Source organism: Cricetulus griseus, chromosome 4 (genome assembly GCF_003668045.3).
Source record: "Cricetulus griseus strain 17A/GY chromosome 4, alternate assembly CriGri-PICRH-1.0, whole genome shotgun sequence".
NCBI classification, from domain to species: Eukaryota; Metazoa; Chordata; class Mammalia; order Rodentia; family Cricetidae; genus Cricetulus; species Cricetulus griseus.
Window position 1 is genome coordinate 179,158,590 of NC_048597.1, and position 21,221 is coordinate 179,179,810.

The 21,221-nt window shown below is 44.6% G+C and overlaps 1 protein-coding gene across 3 annotated transcripts in view; it reads right to left on the minus strand.

Moving 5' to 3' along the window:
• The window catches only part of Tln2 (talin 2), a 420,162-nt gene that overhangs the window by 343,965 nt on the left and 54,976 nt on the right, over positions 1–21,221 (minus strand). For all 3 annotated transcript variants that reach the window (XM_027411263.2, XM_027411262.2, XM_027411259.2), the window contains exon 2: positions 1,052–1,141. The gene's annotated coding sequence lies outside the window, so the exon portion shown is untranslated. The remainder of the gene's footprint in view (positions 1–1,051; positions 1,142–21,221) is intronic.

Below are 21,221 nucleotides of genomic sequence, written 5' to 3' on the forward strand. Positions count from 1 at the left end.
ATTTCAGTACATATGTCTTGAGAACTGGAGTTTTAACAAGGTACCTTAGCAACTCAGTCTGAGAGTGCTTAGAACCCAGCAGTCTACTCAGATAGAGCTGTGATAGCTCACTTGGGTTTTCATGTGATCTCTTCCTTTGTGTTGAACCGAGTTCCATGACAGCATGTGGACTCTGAATGCTATTGTGTATCTGGTAAGTGTCAAAAGAATGGGCAGTCTAAAAACTGACTGATAGAAGAAGGCATCTACATTGTGACAAGTACAAAGAAAGATTCTTTAAGGATGGACAGACAGACAGACAGACAGACAGAGAAGTGTGAACATTTGGGTGGGAAAAGATGTGGCAGTGGGTGGAACAGGCTTACTGAGGAGGTACATACATGCACCAAGGAGAGGTTGCTAGGGAGGCCATGGTCCCTGCACCTGCCACCATGTGGATTGTCCTCCTATAGGCCAGAATCAACAGTCAGTGTGGTGAAAGAGAAGGGATGAGACAGGATGATAAAGATGGCATGTTTAGTTCTGGTGGTGGCTGATGATCAGGACAGAAAGGTCACATGTAGATTTCCACCTGCCATCTCTGTGTAGCTTTGGTGCCTATCCTGACACTCGCTCTGGAGACCAGGCTGGCCTCGAACTCACAGAGATCTGCCTGCCTCTGCCTCCCGAGTGCTGGGATTAAAGGCGTGCGCCACCAACGCCAGGCTTCACATCCAACCTTTTGACATCGCAACATAATCTTGTTATCTACAAAATCAAGCTTGAGTGCCATGAGATTAAGTTATCAAATATATAGATAGATAGATATAGTCATATACGTATACAGATAGGTAGGTAGGGATAGATGTCACCAAAAGGGTCATAATGTTTTAAGTAATTTCATGATTTGCATTGGGCCAAATTCATAGTTATTACAGGGTATATGCAACCAATGGCTGAAGGTCAATTGTGCCTGCATGGAATGAGCCCATCAACCAGGCCTGGCGGAACTCTCTAACTGCTGCTCACAATCTCTTCAGGCTCACAAAATAGCAATATGGACATTACTCACAGTCTTCAACAAGCTGATCCAGGAATTTAGGGACATCCAAGCACCAGAGGAGCCTCGGTTCCAGTCCAGATGTTACCCTGCAGCAGCACACTGTCAAAGGAAACACAGTGTCAGTTCAGAGACCTCATTAAGAAATGTGTTAGTTAGCCAAGTGTGATGTTGCAGGCCTTTCATCCCAGCACTTGAGAGACAGAAGCAGGCAGAACTGAGTTAGAGAGTTAGAGGCCAGCCTGGTTGATAGAGCTAGCCTGAGGACAGCCAGGACTACACAGTGAAACCCTACCACAAAAAAAAAAAAAAAAAAAAAAAAAGTATTAGTTACTTACTCATTGCTGTGACAAAAATACTTGACAAAAAGAACCTAAGGTAGAAAAGGCTGATTCTGCCTCATTTTTCAAGAGTACAGTCCATCAGGTGAGGACTGCATGGCAATAGGAACATGAAGCAGAAAGCCACATCATCCAATCAAAAAGCCGGAAAGACAAATGCTGGTGCTCAGCTCAGTTATTTATTTATTTATTTATTTATTTATTTATTTATTTATTTATTTATTTTAGCTCGGTACAGGACTCCAGCCCATGGAATGCTGTCATCCACATTTACTGGTCTCTCCATCTCAGTTAACCCAATCTAGAAGCCCTCTCAGAAACATGCCCAGATGCTTGTTTCCATGGTGATGCCAAATCCATTCAAACTGGCAATCAAGATGAACTATCGAAGCAGGGGTACAACATCCTCACCACAGTGAACACTCCTGATTAGACTTCAGATTGTGAAGAGGGAGGGGCTGGCAAAGGCCCCATCTTTAGCCTGAGAAAGAGACTCTAGCTACCCGGTGCACACCAAGCATAGCATCTCAGAGCCCAGCCTGGGGGCGCAGGGACCCTTGAAAACCAGTGGCTGGAGGTGCTCTGTTCAGAGATGATGCCAAGGCTCACAATGAAGACAGGCCTTGCCCCAAATCAGCAGCACTGGATCAGAACCAGTAACAGGCAGTTTCCTACCTAAAGAAAAACCTCTGTGTCTAAACAAATACTATTCTTGCTATGTATGGCTCTAGACATGGGAGGAGACAAAGTAGCCTAAAGTTCCATGTCTCTAATTCATTCATATTCCCTCCCTCTCTCCTTCCCCTAATCTAAAAAGATCTGCACCAGGTTCCTGGTTTTCCTCCAAAAAAAAAAAAAAAAAATCAGAGTTAAAAAAGAAACAGAACTGTTTGTGTATGCACGGAAGTAGATTATCTAAAACCTTCAGCACAAAATCTAAAGATATAAAAGCCATATCCAAATCTTTGAGATGTAAAGAACATAGACCAAGAGAGAACATTCCATCTCTGCTCTTCAGGTTGGCAGACCTGGAAGAACCTGAATCTGAGATGTTCTTCACAGGAAAATGTTTCATTCTTGGTCCCCCGGCTGCCAGTACTACTGTGGGAAGCTGTGGGGCCTGAAGGAGGTGGAGGGTAGCTACATTAGGTCACCAGCAGCATGGCTTTGAAGGATAGATAGCACTGGCCCCTAGTTCTGATCCATCACATTGGGAGACTCTGACACACTTCTGCCACTGTGAACTCCACCATGGGTTCCTCACCAAGACATGATAAAACCCTCTAAAACTGTGAGCCAAGCGTAAGCTTTCCTCTCTGGAGAAAAGTTGTGTCTGTCTAGTATTGTGGTCACGGAGATTTAAAAAAATTAATTGATATAAGAGCCAAGGGACCAAAACCCGTCCCAGGAAATGCTTGGAGACCATAGATGAGACCCAAGGGACCAGAACCCATTCCAGAAAATGCTCAAGGGCTATCGAAATTAAGACATCTTAAAGGGTGGCAGACTGACTCCTGTCCCATTTCATTCTGATGAAATGAAATAGACAATCAAAATGCTCCTTCTGTAGGAAATGAGGCTTCTGATTATGGTCTGGGTTCTTAAATCAAATCTTCACCTAATTACATGTTGAAATATAATCCTCCAAACAGTTGCCTCTCCCCCTGGGTATTAGCTGCAGCAGGTCCTGACTAACCACTGCAACCCTGCAGCTTATGTCTGACCTATGGATGCCATAACAGCTCACCTGTGAAACGGGGAGTAAGGTAAGGCAGACAGGGTAAGGCCAAGACACTCTGCTGATACAAAATTCGACAACTCTCTTACCCTCTGGGAATGGAGCTGACTAAACTTCACATGAAGCTGGCTTCCACAAAGTAAAATGACTTGCCTACTTTGAGAAAGCAGCTGTCAGTCTTAATCTTTACCAATCTGATTGCTGTGTCTCTTTGGCCATCATTGTTAAGTTGGTGTAACATAGTTACGTTAGTTATATTCTGTCTGAAAAGTCAGCTCCAGCCTTCCACATCACCCCCCCTCCACCACCACCACCACCACATACACTAAATGGGGATTTGGATCTGTTTCCCCAAAGATCCATTACTTTTTTATAGGCAAAGTTAAGGTTTCTTTTGCACAAAGCAGAATTCAGACAGTGAGGTCATTTGTTTGGAAACGACAGCAACCATTCCAATATTTTTTCCTTCTGTGTTCACATTCTAGTTATTCTGGATCATGAGAGGGAAGTAGAGTTTTCAGAGAAAAAATGCAAAGGCTTCTTAGACCACCCACAGCACAGTCATAACCTCCACACTGGGATACCCAGGCACATAGCTAAACTGATCACTTCCTGCCCAATAGTTAGACACTTGTCAACCCAAGAAGCCAATGACAAAACAGACAAATCAAATATAAGACTAGAATTGCTCAACAGTTCCTAGATCCATCTAAACAAACACATCAAACCCTCCCATAATGTCCACAATGTTCCTTATTCTTATATTTTTGATTGTGAGCTTGAGCTTAGTCCTAAGGGCTGAGCTATCCCTCCAGCCCTGTTCCTTATTCTTAAAGGAGAAAAGGGACTGGGGAGAGGGAGCATCACCAACTCCTCTGAAAATCCAACAGCCTTTAATGCCTGAAAGGAGAACAGAGTCAACTGTGCATCCAGTGTCTGATCCTCAGTGTAAGGATGCCCTACATAACCATCTTCAAGAAGCCCTCTTCTATAATTCTCTCAGCTACCCCACAAGCAGAGTCGTGAAGTGAGACCCGTTCTATGAAGTGATCACATGAGCAAAGAATGCTGGTTTCTTGCGGCAGGTGCAGTGGACAGTGTGGCTCTCCCGGAAGCCAGAATTGCCCAGGACTGCTGGAGGTCTCATCTAACAGCCTCAGTATGAATCTTTTCTTACAAAGCTCAGTACTCTTCAAGATTAATAATAATAGGTAAAAGCACATGAAGAAACATGGATAGTTCTAATGAGAGACAGAAAGGGAGTGGATCCAGATGGGAAGGGAAGCAGAGAACAACTGAGAGGGAGGAGTAGAGAGAGGGGAAACCATAATCAGGATATTCTTTGTGAGAAAAGAATTTATTTTCAATAAAAGTTGAAAATAAACAAAAGAATATACATAATAATCATTCTGTTCTTGTATGAAAACTGGAAAATTATCCACAAATATTTTTATGGACATGCCATATTTCAGTGAATTTTAAACATAATTTTGTTTCCTTTTTAAAAGGACTGATAATCTTTTTAATTACATGCATGGAAGCAGGAATATATGCAAATTTTTACAGGTGTCTACAGAGGCTCAATTGCACTACAGCTGGAGTTAAGGTATGTGTGAGCTGCTCAACATGGGTACTAGGAACCAAACCAGGGAGGTGTATGCTCTAACTGCTGAGCCATCTCTCCAGCGCTTTGTTTTCTTGTTTTGAAGATTTGTTTATTTTTATATGTATGTGAATGCCTGCTTGTCTATGTGTATCATGTCTGCAGATGCTGCTGGAGGCCAATAGAGGGTGTCAGACCACTGAAACTGGAGTTACAAAAGGTGTGAACCATCAGAAATGGGTTCTGGGAACTGAACTTGGGTCCTCTGGAAAATCAGAGCCATCTCTCCAGCCATGTAATTTTATTTTCTTAAAATGCTAGTCTCAGATCATATTTCATTCAAAAGCCAAGAGCGTTTTCCCAATAATAATCTGGATGGATTTTTTTTTTTTTTTTATGTTACTTTGTCTTCACATCCAAGCACAAATATCCGGCCCCTCTAAAAATAAATAATCAGCTTTTTGGTTTTTCAGGCATAGAGACGCTGGTCACCTCTTAGTGGGAAGGAAGGCATGGACTCCATGGGTGTCAATTTTACTCCTTATTACTGATTCCTCCAAGGTATGCTAGCCTTGAACTCCTAAGCTTGAGTGATCCTCCTTGGCCTACCACCTAAATGGCACAGGGAGTTACCACAGTACTGGGCCTTGAAAATCTACCTAGATAGATGTCTTAAGGATCACAATAAAACATTAAAAAACAAAACAAACAAAAACCATGAAACAGATTCATGCCATAACAGCCATCTCCCAGGGTTGTTCTGAGAATTATTCTCAGCCCACTTTAAGATGCCAGAGAAATGTGAAGTGAGCACTAGAGCTTGTCAAGGGTGGGGTCTGACAAGCCAGGCAGAAGACTCTAGAGACATCTATAAATACATCTTCACTGTGGAAAGTCTACACCCTGGCACAGTCCTGCATTCTGAGCTCATGCCATGCTGAGCCAGCACTAGGTATCTGTGCACCCAAGGGTCTTCTCTGACACATTCTGCAAGTCTATTTCCTACATCACATTGTGTTACCAGGAACAATGTCCTTATTCTGTCCTTAGCAACTGATGACAAGAGAAGGGCCAGACATTGTGCAGATCTTGAAGAACCCTGGTTCCTCCTGAGGAGATGCTAAACCCAGGTTCCTTCATCCTCCCCATTCCAGTACCTCAACCTCTGTTCGCTCATTGGCTGATCAAGTTATCCACTGGCCATGAAATAGATAAAAGGTAGAGAGATGTAGACAGTGTCTCTCAATCTAGCCTTCCTCATGCTCACCAGAAGCATCTTGACTGAATTAGTGAGTAAGAGCAAGCCATCCAGACTGTTCTGAAAGTCTCACTGGAGACAGAGTTTGTCATCCTTTAAGTTAATATCCTCATTCCTTTCGTGTTGCTAAAACAGAAGATGTGAGACCAGAAGATTGAGTTTTAAAAACAAACAAACAAAAAAAACACATCATTTCTGGATATGAGACTCATATCCAGACAGGGCCTTCATGACATATCATCCCATGATAGGAAAATAAGAAAGTAAAAATTTAAGAGGGGACTAAAACAGCCTTGGTAAGAAAACCTACGATAGTTCGTATAATATGCATGTCTGTGTGTAGGTATGTGTAGAGGCCAGAAGTTGGCCTGAGATGTCACTCTTCAAGAGCTGTCTACTTTGGTTTTTTGAGACAGGGTCTTTCACCAGGCCTTGGGGCTCCCCAATTAGGCAATACTAGCAGACCAGGAATCACAAGCATGTGTTGCAATGTTCAGCTTTTACAGGCATGCAGGGAACCTACCCAAGTCCTCATGCATGTGAGGCTAACACATTTAACCCAGACAGCTACCTCCTGCATCCAAAACCTACTCTTAAGATAGCTGACTTACTCTCATGACAATGGCATCGGTCCACGGTGAGGCATGGCCCTCATGGCCTAACATCCTTTTCCTAGGTCTGACTCCCAGTACTATTTCATTGGGAATTAAGACTACACACAACGACTTTGAAGAACATTTAAATTTCAGTAGTTACAACAGTCAAAGATTGACACTGATAATTTGTAAAATTTTGAGCTGGTTTTAGGCAGTGAACATGGACCTAACATCCAGGAAAATCATCCAGGCCTAATTATTCTAGTTCCTTTCCTTCTATTGAGGTTCTCTTCTTCTTTCCTGAATCTGCTACTTAAAAAGCAAAACCAGGAACACAGAACCAACTTTTCAAGATGTTTGTGTGTATGTGTACATATGTGTGTCTGTGTTTACATGTGTGTATTTGTGAGTGGATGTGTGTATTACAGTACATTGCATGTACATACAATTCTTGGACGACTCACAATAATAGCGTACAGGGAAACCATTGTTAAGAGCTCAGGAAAAGACTTGTCTTGCCAACTTCAAAAGAACAAAGGCTTTCAGCAGCTAAAGTGGGAACATAATGACCTCAGCCCTCAAGCCCCCGCCCCTAAGCCTGTGTGTCAGGGGACCCTTTTCAAATTTGGAGTACTCCCTTATAAGCACCATTTCCACCCTGGAGGATGGGATAGGAGGATGGCCAAGTCAGGAAACAGATTCCAGAGGTGCATCTTTGATATCTAGTCCAGAAAACCCACTGGCCACCAGGGCTTCTCCACCAGGCACAGGGCTGGAACTTTCAGTGAGACTAGAGACCTCAGCCTACCCACAGGCATTAGTCACTGCATTCAGCGGCTAGTTCCTGTCCAGTGAGGGCCTGAGCCAGGACTGAAATGCATTGTGTGTTAATCGTCCTGCATCTCTGAAGCACTAGGCTACTAACCCTTAGCTTCCAGTGACTCATGCCAACAGGCCCCTCGAAGGTCACATGTTCTGGGCTTCATGATGTCTGTGTTTTCAGCATTATCATGATAGCCACTGAGAGTGACCTGGAGCAGATGATGGGGGCTACAGCTGGGTGGGATCCAAGCAGGAGCCTAGATGATAACTGCTCTTTGTTTATTGCCTACATACCTAGGTAGTAAGTACTCAAGTAGAAGTAAAAGTTCCTTTCAAGGTCTTAAACTTTTGGGAACAATGCCACACCCCTTCCTCCATACAGTCATATTCTTATATTCTTAGGCAATACCAAGACAAAATGCTTCAAGTATTTCATCTGTTCCAGTAGCTCCTCTATGCATTTGTAAAGTAGCATTATTTATTTTTTATAGAATGCTTGACACCCATGGACCCCCCCCCCACATACACACAACACAGTAAATTTGTTTTATGTCCTGACCCATGTTGGTATGGAGTGGTGGTAAAAGAACAAACAAGATTAAAAATAAATAAATAGAAACGGGGGGAGGGGGGAGGAGGGGTTTTTGTATGTAAAGTGTTTGTGGTCCAAGCATGCAGACTAAATTTGAGTCCCCAAAACTCACAGAAAAGCATGTGTAGTAGCATGCCTCTGTAATTTCAGTCAACGCTCCTCCAACAAGATGGAAGATGGAGCTAGGAGAATCCCCAGAAGCTCTTTTGGGCAGCTGGGCTGGTATACACAGCAGCAAACAACAGAGAGAGGTCATCTTAAACAAGATGAAAGATGAGAACCACAGTGTTTTGAATGAGAATGGACCCCTTGGCCTCCTATGTTCATGGGATTGTTTGGGAAGGATTAAGAGGTATGGCTTTGTTGAAGGAGGTGCTTCACTGGGAGTGAGCTTTGTGATTTCAAAAGACTTCCACCATTCCCATCCACTCTTTCTGCCTCCTACTTGCAGATCAACGCTCTTCCTGCCACCATGTCTTGCTCACCATCATGGTCTCTTAACCTTGTGAAACTATAAGCCAAATTAAACATTGTTTTTAAGTTGTCTTGCTCATTGACTTATCACAGCAACAGAAAAGTAACTAAAGCAAGGACTGTCCTAGTTCAGGTTGCTATTGCTGTGATGATATACCTGACCAGAACAACTCGGGGAGGAAACGGTTTATTTGGTTTACTCTTCCTAATTACTGTTCATCTCAAAGGAAGTCAGGACAGGAACTCAAACAGGACAGAAACCTGGAGGGAGGAGCCAATGAAGTCATGGAGGGGTGCAGCTTACTGGCTTGCTCCACACGGCCTTCTCAGCCCTGCATTTTTATAGAACCCAGGACCACTTGCCCAGGGTGGTCCCACGCACAGTGGGCTGGGTCCTCAACCATCAATCATTTTGGAGGCATTTTCTCAACTGATTCTACCTCTCCAGTGATTTTACCTTATGTCAAGTTGGCATAAACTATCCAGCACAAGGACCAACACTCCAGGTTATCCTCAGACCTGCACATACAAACATGGCATGCTATTGTGCCAACACACACACACACACACACACACACACACACACACACACACACACACTTTACTATTAGAAGGTTGTGCTACCTGAAAGAAGCTTTATCACTCCCCCTAGCCCACGCCCCCAGCCCCATCCCCAAGCCCCCATGATGACACTTTTAGAAACAGGCTATCAACTGCATCTCCTCCCACTTAGAGTGCAGCCTCTTCCAGCTCTCTCCACTCCCCACCAACACCCCTACACCACTCACTGGCAGCCCCCGTGATACTGTGCTCAGCAAGCTGAAGACTGCTCATTTCTCTCAACCAGCAGCTGCTACAAGGTAGAGCTTGCCCTTTCCTCTGCACAATCAGTACCTGCTGAGGGACTCAGGACACTGGTGATGAGGAAAGGTGAAAGGTGAGGAAGCCCATTCTTGTAGGATAAACAGTGTGGAGAGGGGGCGGGGTACCACTGCATTCCTCCACATTCCCTCCCCTCGCCCCATCTCCAGCATCCAGCATCATTTAGTGACTTTACAATCAGCATTGAAAACTCGAGAGCTAGGGTCCGGAAGAGAGCTCAATCAACAAAGTGCTTGCATTGCTAGCTCAAAGACCTGAGTTTGAGCCCCAGAATTTTAAAAGGCCAGGTGTGATGACACATGCTTATAAACCAGGGAGGCGGAGACTGGCAAATCCCTGGTCAGCCAGCCTAGTCTATTTGGCAAATATCAGGCTGATGAAAGACCCTGCCTCAAAATTCAAGTAGACAGTATCCAAAAAACAACAGCAAAGGTTGTCGTCTGGCCTCGAAACACATGCACACATAAACGTGCCCATGAACTCACACAAATGAAGGGAATGGGAGGGAGTGAGGAGGGAAAATAAAATGAAAGGAAAGAAAACGCAAGAGCTATACTGAAGATACGAGAGAAAGCCTAAAGGCTAAAGGTCCAACACAGATGAACATCCAGCTTCTGCCATCATCAGTCAACAGTAGAAAGGGACTCAGAGGTGCCCTCCTGTGCCTTCTTCCACACTCTGGGGAACACTGGTGTGAGGAGGGGCTTCCTCCTTTCTGGCCTGTGCTTGACATTCTCTTCTGCTTTCAGGACAGAGTTCAAATTTCTTACTTGGAATACCAGGGCCCTCAGACTTCAGACTCCCAGCTGATCCCTGACCTTTCCCACACAGACACACACCACAGACTGGTCCCAAGAGGTTATCTGGTGTCTGAGGCTCTCTCCCCACTTCTACAACATCCTGCCCTCACTGTGGGGTCTGTGATTGAGTCATTCCCTGCAGAAAAGCTTCTTTTTATCTTATCTTTCTGATATAAATATTCCTTCCCCAAAACCCAACATACTACGCCACCTCCCCCCACCCCAAAGCCTCCAACATGACTCTCAGACACCAGTATTTGTGTCACTCTGAGAAACTTCACACCGGATGGCTCCTGTATTAGAGACTTTCCTTGTTACTGAGACAAGCTAGCTCACAAAAGCAACTGAAGGCACAGTTCACTTTGATTCACATTTTCAGGCAGTCCACAATGGTGGGAGAGGCATGGCAGCAGGAACAGCTGCTCACATTGCATCCACAAGCAGGAAGCAGAGAGCAATGGATGCTGCTACTCAGCTTGCTTTGTCTTTTATATTCACTCCAGGAGTCCAGCAAATGGAATGGCATTACCTACACTTAGGGTGTGTCTTCATAGCTCAACCCAATCTAGACACTCCCTCAAAGATATAGCGAGGTTTGCCTCTTGGGTGGGTCTAGACCTTGTCAAGTTGGCAATCCATATTAACCACCATAGTCTCTTCTGGATGGCTTTTACCCTCACCACTTTTTTTTTTTTTTTTTTTTTTTTTTTTTAAGATTTTTATTTATTATGTATACAGTGTTCTGTCTGCAAGTATGCCTGCAGGTCAGAAGAGGGCACCAGATCTCACTACAGATGGTTGTGAGCCACCATGTGGTTGCTGAGAATTGAACTCAGGACCTCTGGAAGAGCAGCCAGTGCTCTTAACCGCTGAGCTATCTCTCCAGCCCTACAGAGTATTCAGTACAGACTTTAGCAGGTGGTGAGGACTCAGGCGACCCCACTGGGCTCCCTGAAGGCTACTTCTAGAAGTCATACCAGTGAGTGGCTCAATTGTGCACACTCCATCAGCATGAAAGATTCCAACACATCAGCCCCTCTCCCCAGGATCCAGTACACAACGATCAAGCAATCAAATTTCTTCCACAAACTTCAAGACTCCCCTGGGACCAAGTTGGGGACTTCAGAATGAGCATTTGCATCATAAAATGGATTTAAGTTTTAAGTCCACCCAAAGGCTATCTGTTCTCCCATCTTTCCTTCTGGCTCACTGTGTGTGTTTATGGTTCTAAAATCATGGTTCCTGGGCCAGTGAGATGGTTCATGCAGATGGTTCTGCATGCCACCATAGCTTGACAAAATCAGGTCAGTCTCTGGAACCCAAATGAAAAGCCAGATGCAGAAGCACACTGTGTATGCTCCCAGCAGTCCTGCAGGAAGATGGCAGACAGAGAAAGGAAAATTCTAGGAAGCTCCCAGTCCAGCTAGCCTGGGGTATGCAATATGGCAGAAAAGAGACACTCTGCCTCAAAAAAAAAAAAAAAAAAGTGGAAAGAACTAACTTCTGAAAGTTATCTTCATACAGGCATACATTCCCTCCCTCACACACACATGTGTACACACACATACTCATTCTCTCTCACCCTTTCTATCTCTCTCACACCACACCCCCCCTTTCTCTCTCACACACACTGACTTTCAAAAACAGAATGACACAGTTCCTAGGCCAGTGTATTTGCTTATGAAAGGTTATGTAGGAATGGTTCTATTCTCAATGCTCCTCTCAGATGGGGGCTCTACTCCCAGGCCCCAAAGAAATTGAGGAAGCAATATGTGACCTCAGTCAAGAAGCCTCTGGAATCCCGACCACCCCCATCAAACAAATGTTCCTCATTTGATCCAAACTCTTTCAATTACAAACCTAAAAGAGACAAAGAAAACCCCACTACCACCTACCCCTGGCTTTGATGAAACATTTAAAAGAGTTGCTTCCATCATCTAGCTCAGCTGCTTGATGATTAACAAATGGTCACCAAATCTGCACAGCAGTTTGTTTGTGACTATACTTTTGCTGGTCAGCCAGGCTCTACCTGTAACTCACTAGTAGACCAAGCCTGCTTTGAACACATATTAGGCCACCTGCCTCTGCTACAGCCAGCCTCAATTCTCTTAAGGCAGCTTACAGCACTGGGAAGACAGGACCAACTAAAGCCTTTGCCATTTGTTTCTATTTAAGGAATAATAATAGGGGCAGGGCTGTACCTCATTTAGCAGCGCACTCACTGGGTATTCAAGAAACCTCGGGCTCACTCTCCAACAGTGAATGAATTGGACATGGTGGCTTGTTTCTGTAATTTTAGCATTCCTAAGGGGCTGATAGGAGGATCAAGGGTTCAAAGTTATCCTTTGCTACATAGAGATTTCAAGGCCAACCCAGGCTACATGAGATCCTACCCTCGTTTCTCTCCCCCCACAAAACTATCACAAACATTAACATCAAAAGATAATGTTTTAATGATTTCAGAAACAGATACTGAGTGGTGATAGCATCCCAATACCCCACTTTTCCCACCTCAGTAAACCCATGCTGTGAGGGAAATTTTTCAACCTTCACATTGACGTTTTTTTACTAGAGGCATTTCAAAGAAATTATCTGACATATTTTCTAGATTTGGTAAACTGAGGTCACACTTAGGTATAGCTCAAGCCCATTCTCTTCCTGGTTCTGGTACCAAGTTCATAATCCAGATTAGAAGGCAAGTGTTTGGACTCTTCAAGCAGGACCGTAGCTGTCCATTCTTCGCAAGATCCTCTCTGGTAACAGGTATGTCAATCCACCCAAGAGTCTACACAAAAACTGTATCTTTTTTGCTGTTGTTTTTCTTCTTACTGTTGTTCCAACTAGAATTTGGAGGTATAGATGTGACTTTAGGGCTCCTATAGCCCAAGAATCTCTATGCTCTCTGGCCAGAATCGAAGGCAGAGTAGAGTCAGCATGCCATCAAGCACTGAGAAGCCATGGGCTTATGGAATTCTGTATTGTAGCTTATTCAATATTTGCCTGCTTACTTTAGTATTTAAAAAAGTTTCTAATTTCCATATTACCTCAGAAAATTTAAGACTACACAACATGTGTTACGTTTGTTTCAAAATTTATGTTAATTTCATAAATTCAAGATTATCACTTAGCCCTTCAGTCCTGTGCCAAAGGCAACAATTTCATGTCTTCACTTCCTCCTACAGGAAAGGAGCCTACTGCCAAAATATATTGGGCCACTCAATCAAGGAAGGACCTTGGAGGTAGACCCAGGTCTTTGGACACTGTTCAGGGCCTCATTGCCACTGTAGAGCCACACAGTTCACAGCCACTGAAGTCATTCTAACTCATAAGGCCATGGTTGACTTTCTAATCTCCCCATACACCTGCTACATATTGGGGTATGTTAAGATTGGTGAGATTCCTCCTCAGACTTGACCCACGTCTATAAAAGGGAACCTGAGTCTTAACTGTCACCCGATGGCTAAAATTCTTCAGACTTGAGAATATTTCTTCCCCAGCCATCACATATTTTGTTCCTATTCATTCCCATTTACAAAATTAAAAATACAAGCTAATTTAGTGGATACAGCCATGGTTGCTAAGGCAGATGCCAGCCTACAAGGAGGCAATATTCATTTTGGTTTCTGGTTTTGAAGCATTCATCCCATGGTCTGTTAGCCCCACTATGTTGGACCTGTGGTGAGGCAGAATATGACAGTAGGAAAAACATGGTGGAGCAAACTGCTCTCCTTGTGGTGATTGGAAAATGATGTGCAAGAGAGGAGAGGCTGGAGTTCCAATTACTCCTTCCTGCAGTAACCTAACTTCCTTATCACTAAGCTCTGCCTCCTACCTTTTCTGTGACCAGTGCAAAGGGCTTACACCAAACCTGTAAAACCCGAGACCTCAGAAGACACTACTGATTTTAACTCTAGCAGCCAAGAGCATCACCATCTACAATGGCAGTAAAGATTGAAAACAAGAACAAGGCCACGTCTACTCAACACAAACACAAGGCTCAAGTGAGAATGTTCCTAAGGATAGCTTTTGAGCCAGTGCTTGCTACTGTAACTACTCTGTGTTATTGTAAATAGTAAAGATTCCAGTTGCATACTTCACATTCCAAAGTAAAATGGGGAAAGGGCCACACTAATAATGGAGTCATGTTTAGGACTATAAGGGATGTCATATACATCTTTTATTGGTCATTTATCTTTGGGTGTGTGTGTGCTCATGCATAGGACATCTGTGTACCAAGGTATACATATGTAAATCAGAGGACACCTTGCCTGCTTGAGGTATGGTTTCTTGTTGTTTGCAGCTGCATTTATCAGGCTAGTTGGCTCCCAGACTTCTGGAGATTCTCCTGTCTCTATCTTCTATCTTGGTGTAGACTGTGAGTATTACAGATGCATGCTACCATTTGTAGCTTTACGTGGGACCTAGGGATCTGAACTCGGGTCTTTGTGCTTGCATGACAAGCACTTTGCCCATTGAGCCATCTCCCCTAGCTATCATATACATCTTAGCACAGTAGATCTAAACAGGAAGCAATTTCTATCTCTAGAGAACATGTGGCTGTGTCTAGAGACACAGCTGTCACCACTGCAAGGAACAAGTGTGTTGTTGTCATTTTTGATGCAGAGGACATCCTCCACAGCAAGAACGATTGTCTGACCTAAATATCAGTGGTACTGGAGATGAGAAGCTTAAGCCTGACAGCACCAAGAAGAGACAGTTGGGAGCTGTAACCTTCCTGTCAGTAGCTTGCTTGGTCTAGACATAGCTGAACTTCCTGAATTCCAGGAGAGGTATGGAGGTAGAGAGGATGGTCTTTTTGAAGGATTTATATTCACTCAACTGCATCCAGTACTAATGCTCAAGCCTTCCAGTTTGGTGGCTCTCCAGGTCTAAGGGACACTTCCCAGTAAGCCTCTCAAAGCCTTAAAGCATTTGCCTAGGTGCTCACTACTCTACACTGCCACCCACCAAAGGACTCCTTCAGGGACTTCACACCTCCTCTTAATTCTAAAACCCTATGATTCTAGTTAGTTAACAAGAGAATAGACACAGACACTTTGAATTCTAAGTTCTGTTTTGCAAAAAATGTGCCAACCAAAAACGGAAGAAAAAAAATAGCTAAAATTAAAAAAAATCACAACCTCAAGTATATGCAATATACTTATAAAGATTTTTTGCATTCCCGTTGTTCTTGGCAACCACACACCAGCCCCATCACCCTGACTTTCAGAGTGGACCCAGTACGTATACCAACTGCTTTATGGACAGATAAAGAACATGACTGCCTTGCCAGTTCTAAGACATTCCCCTTTGGCTCTAGCTCTGTAGAAGACAGGGCTTCCCAGAGAGTCTGACCCCCCCCCCCTCCACACACACACACACAGTCTCTAGGACCACAGAGTACAGTGGGATAAGCACTCCCTTGCGGGATACACAGTATAACTAACTCACCATGCTGCAGAACAGGCTTAACAATCTAGATCTGGTTACAACTTTGTCATTACACCTTCTCTTTGGAAGACGGTAATGAAGAGTGAACCATGGGCCCAGCACTTACATGAACCCCAATGTCTCCATCACACATGACACCAAGGAATCTCCAGATAGCAAGCTGCAACAGAGTAGCTATGCCACAAGTGACTCCCAGAAGAGAGGGGCGAGGTCACTGCTAAGGCTGAAGGAAACAGCATATGTGAATGTTGCTAAGCAGAGGCTAAGGGCTTAGCACATTTCCTTTGCCTCCAAGAAAAAAGAAAACATCTCCACTCACCACAAATTTCCTAGCACATCCATCATCTGTAAATAAGAGGACCCAAAGATCTTTCAGACAGTGAAGAGCTCTAGTGAACACCCTTGGAGTCTCCAGACACCCACATGCTGGCACTTGGCAACAGAGAGTTAATGTCCTGGGGCCAAGGCTGCCTCTCAGCATGTTCAAATGTGAAATCATAATAAAGACACTGAGGGATTTAGTCATGATCCCTCCCCTCTGCCATCAGATGGAATGGCAAAAATGCAGAGTGCTGGGAGCCAGGACAATTTCATTTTCCTTCTAACCACGCAAAGAATTTGCATTTAAAATGAGCATCTCATCAGCCTTCCAAGAATGCTCATGGCTGGCTGCTAACATTAGCAAGAATAAAAGTGATCCCATGCTATCCCACATTGTTGCAACCAAAGTATCTGGTAGGCTTGTAGGCCACAGGACTCTGCTAGTTAGTTGCATCTTACAAGGCAGGTGCCAGAGCAACACACAAAGTATAATCAGATCAAATGAATAAAAGGGAACAAGATGACAACACTGCCCTGGGATCAGGCTTTACTTTCTCTACCATGTCACAAAGACAAACTAAGTGGCATCAGGAAACAAGAGATGCACAGGAAAACCAAAGTGGAAGCCAACAGGAGGGAGAACTTTGAAGCCTGCCATTTCTTCAGCAGCTATTATCTGTATGACAACCAGCGCAGTGCAAACACAGGAGCCTTACCCAGGCAGCTGGGTGGTAAGAGCAGTGTGAGGAAAGCAATGGTGACAAACACTGGTAAGATCTCTAAGTTAACATCAGTGGTGCTTGGAGTCCTAAAAAGCATAACGTGTGTGTGTGTGTGTGTGTGTGTGTGTGTGTGTGTGTGTGTGTGTGTACACATCTGTATGCATCTGTGTACATGCCAGAGGTAAAGTTTCAGTGTTCTTCAGTGACTACCTTTGTCTCCTGTGACAGGGTCTCTCTATGGTCTGGGGTGAAGGCAAGTTTAAAGGAGTCCACAAACACCCAGATAAAGAATTAACAGATATTTACTAGGGAAGCACTCACTCACACAATGATGGTAAATAACCTCCACAGTCTTCCTGCTCCTGAAGATGCAGTCTCTACCCTTCAGGTTCCAAATACAACCAAAGACAAAATGAGCCAGCCCCTCTCTTCCTTATAAGAGGTCATGTCCATCCCCACACCCGAGCCACACCCTAAGATGTGGCCACCACTCCAAGTCCACTGGCAGAACAAGATGCCATTACACTGGGGCTTTCAGATTTCTCTAGGCTAGATGGCCAGTAAGCCAGAGATCTGCCGGTCTCTGCCTTCCCAGCACTGGGGTTACAAGTGCAAACTGCCATGCCTCATTTTTTCACATGAGTTCTGAGTGCTTGTATGAGCAGCACTTTACTGATTGAAACAGCCTGACTTTTGAAGGAAGACAGATGCAGAGGAGGGCACTAGGGCATCATTCTCAACTTCTCAACCACCAAGGGTCAGGGAATGGGGAAGCCAGTGGGTGATCACTCCATACCCAGGGTAGTTTTTAAGTTGATTGAATACCAAAGGGCCTTTTCTTCACTCACTAATAAAGAAGGAGGGTGAGAGGGAACACATGAAAGCTTCAAGAGAGGTTCAGAGAAGAACTGTCAAGAGCTATGGGACTAGAGAAAGCGAGGGTCACCTCACCCTAAAGGAGCCTACAGGGTTCTCATACCACAACCACCTACCAACCTGTCCAATGACATAAGGGGACTTCTCGGGGATCGTTGGTATTTTGAGTGCCTCCTCCCATATCCTCTGCCAAGTGGAGGCTGCTCTGCACTGTGGTCAGGAAGTTTTCACTAGAGCTAGCTAGCCAGATGATTTCCTAACAGGAGTATTTTAATCAAGAATGAGCCATAAGGCTTTACAAGGAGAAAAGAGAACTCTACAGAGGGTGCTGATCCAGCCTGCAGCCTCCATGTGGTTCCCATTCACACCACAGCCCTGCACCAGGTTGTCTTTAAGTTTGATCTTCTGGAAGGAAGGACTATCCCAGCTGGCAAGAGCCACACCCATAGCTCAGGGGCTTTCCTCCTGCTCAGAACTCTCATCCAGTCTACAGCATCTGACTCTTCCTCAAAACAAGCTGGACTCTGTAGCTTAGTAGACTTTCCCGGCATCCCCAAGATGCTGCATCATGTTCCAGAGTCACCATCCAGACCTGGCAAATGTCCATCCTGGGAATCTAGACCCTCACAATGCTGGGATGATGAGTCAATGGCTGAAAACCAGGAACCCAGTGGGCAGTGCTGGTTTCCAAAACACAGGGCCCTAACAACCTTCCAGCTAACTCCCTTGAGTGAACAGCCCAAAGGCTGTTTGGTAAGCCCAGGCTGGTGGCCAGCTATGAACAGCACAGGCCCATTGCCCGGTTCTTTCCTGGAGGCTTCCATGAAGCTCCTACTCACTATGAAGCTGCTGTTAGTATCATTATAGTATCATCTAGTTTATTTAAAAAAAAAAAACGACTAACCAACCAACCAACAAACAAACATAATCCAGACATAGTCCTTCACCTTGACATCTACAAAGAAACGATGGACGCACCTCAGTGGGTAAAGAGCTTGCCTCACTTGTCTGGCGCTCTGGATTCAAGCCCCAGTACTACATAAAAACCAAGCATAATGGCACATGCCTGTAATCCCAACACTTGGGAGGCAGGGAAGAAATCTATGACTACATAGCAAATTTGAGGCCACCTAAGACAGACAGACTGATGGGGGTAGGGAGAGGGGTGTAGCTAAATGCACTGGGCTACATCAGCAGCTTGGACACAATCTGCCAACACTTAGACTTTTCTGTGCTGACTGGGTCCCCCTTGAGCCTGCAGCAATGTCCCACAGCAACACTCTGCATACTCTCCCCCTGTGTGGAGGGCACTGTACCTGACTGCTTGTCCTCAGCCTCCCTTCAATTCTTTAGACAGCCTTGCAAAACAGCTCCCTCTTGGCCAGCCATACTCTGTGTCTTGCTCCTTCTGTCATCCTAGGGCCTGGGGCAGATTGGGCCCACCCTGGACTCTCTGTAACTATTTACTCAGTCATTGAGTGAACTGGAAAATGCAGAGCAAACATACTAGAAATGCCTTCCCTGGGTATAAGCCCACCATACCAAAAAGGCATAGAGAAGATTATCCACATTAACTACAGTCATCACAGCCGAAGTTAGGGAGACTACCCCAGTGCCTGTGTACAGAAGGACAGTGCTTCGGTTTGAACATGAAATGCTCCCATGGGCTCATGTGGTTTTGTTGACTTTTAGGGTTTTTTTAAATGTATTTATTTTATTTTAGGTGTATGGGTGTTTTGCTTGCATCTATGTCTGTGCAGTATATGCATGCAGTACCTCTAAAGGTCAAAAAACTGTGTCAGATCCCTGGAAACCAGAATTACAGACAGCTGTAAGCCGCCAGATGCTAGGAACAAACCTGAGTCCTCTAGAAGAGCAGCCCATGCTCTCAACTGTTCAGCCAGCTCTCCAACTCGTGTATTTTAACATTTTGGTACTATGTCTGATAAGGCTGTGAAGGAAGTGAGTCACTGGGAACAGGCCTCGAGGCTTCATAGCCTGGCCCCACTTCCTGTTCACCCATGAATTCCTGAATGTGGGTGCAATGTGACCTGTCTACCTCCCATCCCAGCCGCTGCATGTCTTCCCTGAGCCATGGTAGAAAGTATCCTCTAGGATTGTGAGCCAGAATGGAACTTCCTTTTTTTTTTTTTTTTGATGAAAACTGATCATTCCTTAAATATATTTATTTGTTTTATGTGTGTGTGGTGCACACACGTGTGTGCGTGTGCGTGTGCGTGTGTGCCTGCATGTATGTATGTGTAGCCCACGTGTGCAGTGCCAGAGGGGGTCAGAAGAGGGCACCAGATCTTGAGTTACAGACAGTTGGGAGCTACTATGTGACAGCTGAGAACAGTACCTGGGTCTTCTGCAAGAACAGTAAGTACACTTAACTGCTAGATCCTCTCTCCAGGCCCCAAGTTTTAAACCAAGTTTCTGTCTCAAACAGGACAGAGCAACAGCAACAGCCTATCGGTGTGATCCACAGCCTAACATCTAAGATAGCCATATAGTCTTAGGCCAACCATGATTTGTAGGTCATGAACTAGGATAGAACCATAGGGAACAAAGGGAGGAAAAAGGAAATTGGAGCCTGCCCTGGGACCCTTAAGGCTCAACCCAGTCACCTACAGGTTTGTATGTCCCTTAGAGCTGATGAGCCAAACAAGATAAGACTTAACTGTACCACTGTCTTGCTGTCAGCTGACAAATAGACCCAGAATTGTGCAGCCAGGCACACCTGAGGACACTCATTTACAGACTGATGTGTACACGTGTACATACACATATTCCTACCTCCAATCCTGCCAATGTCTTCTCAATTGTAAACTCATATCATGGGGCAGAAGAACAGTATAACGTTATACAGTTGCTGGTGTCTCAAATGTGTCATCCTCTTAAATAAGGTATGGCTATCTTATCATCTTTCAGCATTCTACTTGTTTCTGCCCTGTGAGGTAGAAAGAGCAGATTAACCGATTTCAAAATTCACTTTTTCAGGGAAACTACAGAGTTCATCACTTTCCAATTACAGCTGTGTGAGTCGGTAAGTCGGGAATTGTAGTGTCACTACTATGGCCTTCTTTCATGTTGGCTAGTCACAAGACAGAAGGAACATTAGTGACAGAGGAGTGTAGAAAGAAAGACTCACTGTTAAATGAGCTGGGAAACCTGAGGATGTCAGGGCCATCCCAACTATGCACTACCCTAGAGTTACCCTCTGAAGGGTCTCTCCACCTCCTAAAGGCCAGGACATCCCATAAATGGAACCAAATACCACAACCAGAGCTGGAGAGATGGCCCAGTGGGTAAAATGCTTGCTGCTGCAAATCTGAGTTTGGATTCCTAATTGTGGTAGTTTGAATATAATTGTCCCCATAAGGCCCATAAGGTTATAGGGAATGGCACTATTAGGAGGTGTGGCTTTGTTAGAGCAGGTATGGCCTTGCTGGAGGAAGTGTGTCACTGTGGGGTGGGCTTTAAGGTTTCTTATGCTCAATGTCACAATCTACTGCCTGTAGCCTACTGATGAAGATATAGCCAAAACCATGACTGCCTAAGAGCCTCCATGCTCCCCATCATGACAATAATGGACTAAACCTCTGAAACTGTAAGCCTCAATTAAATGTTTTTCTTTGAAAGAGTTGCCATGGTCACGGTGTCGCTTCACAGCAACAGAACCCTAACTAAGACAGAAGTTGGTAGC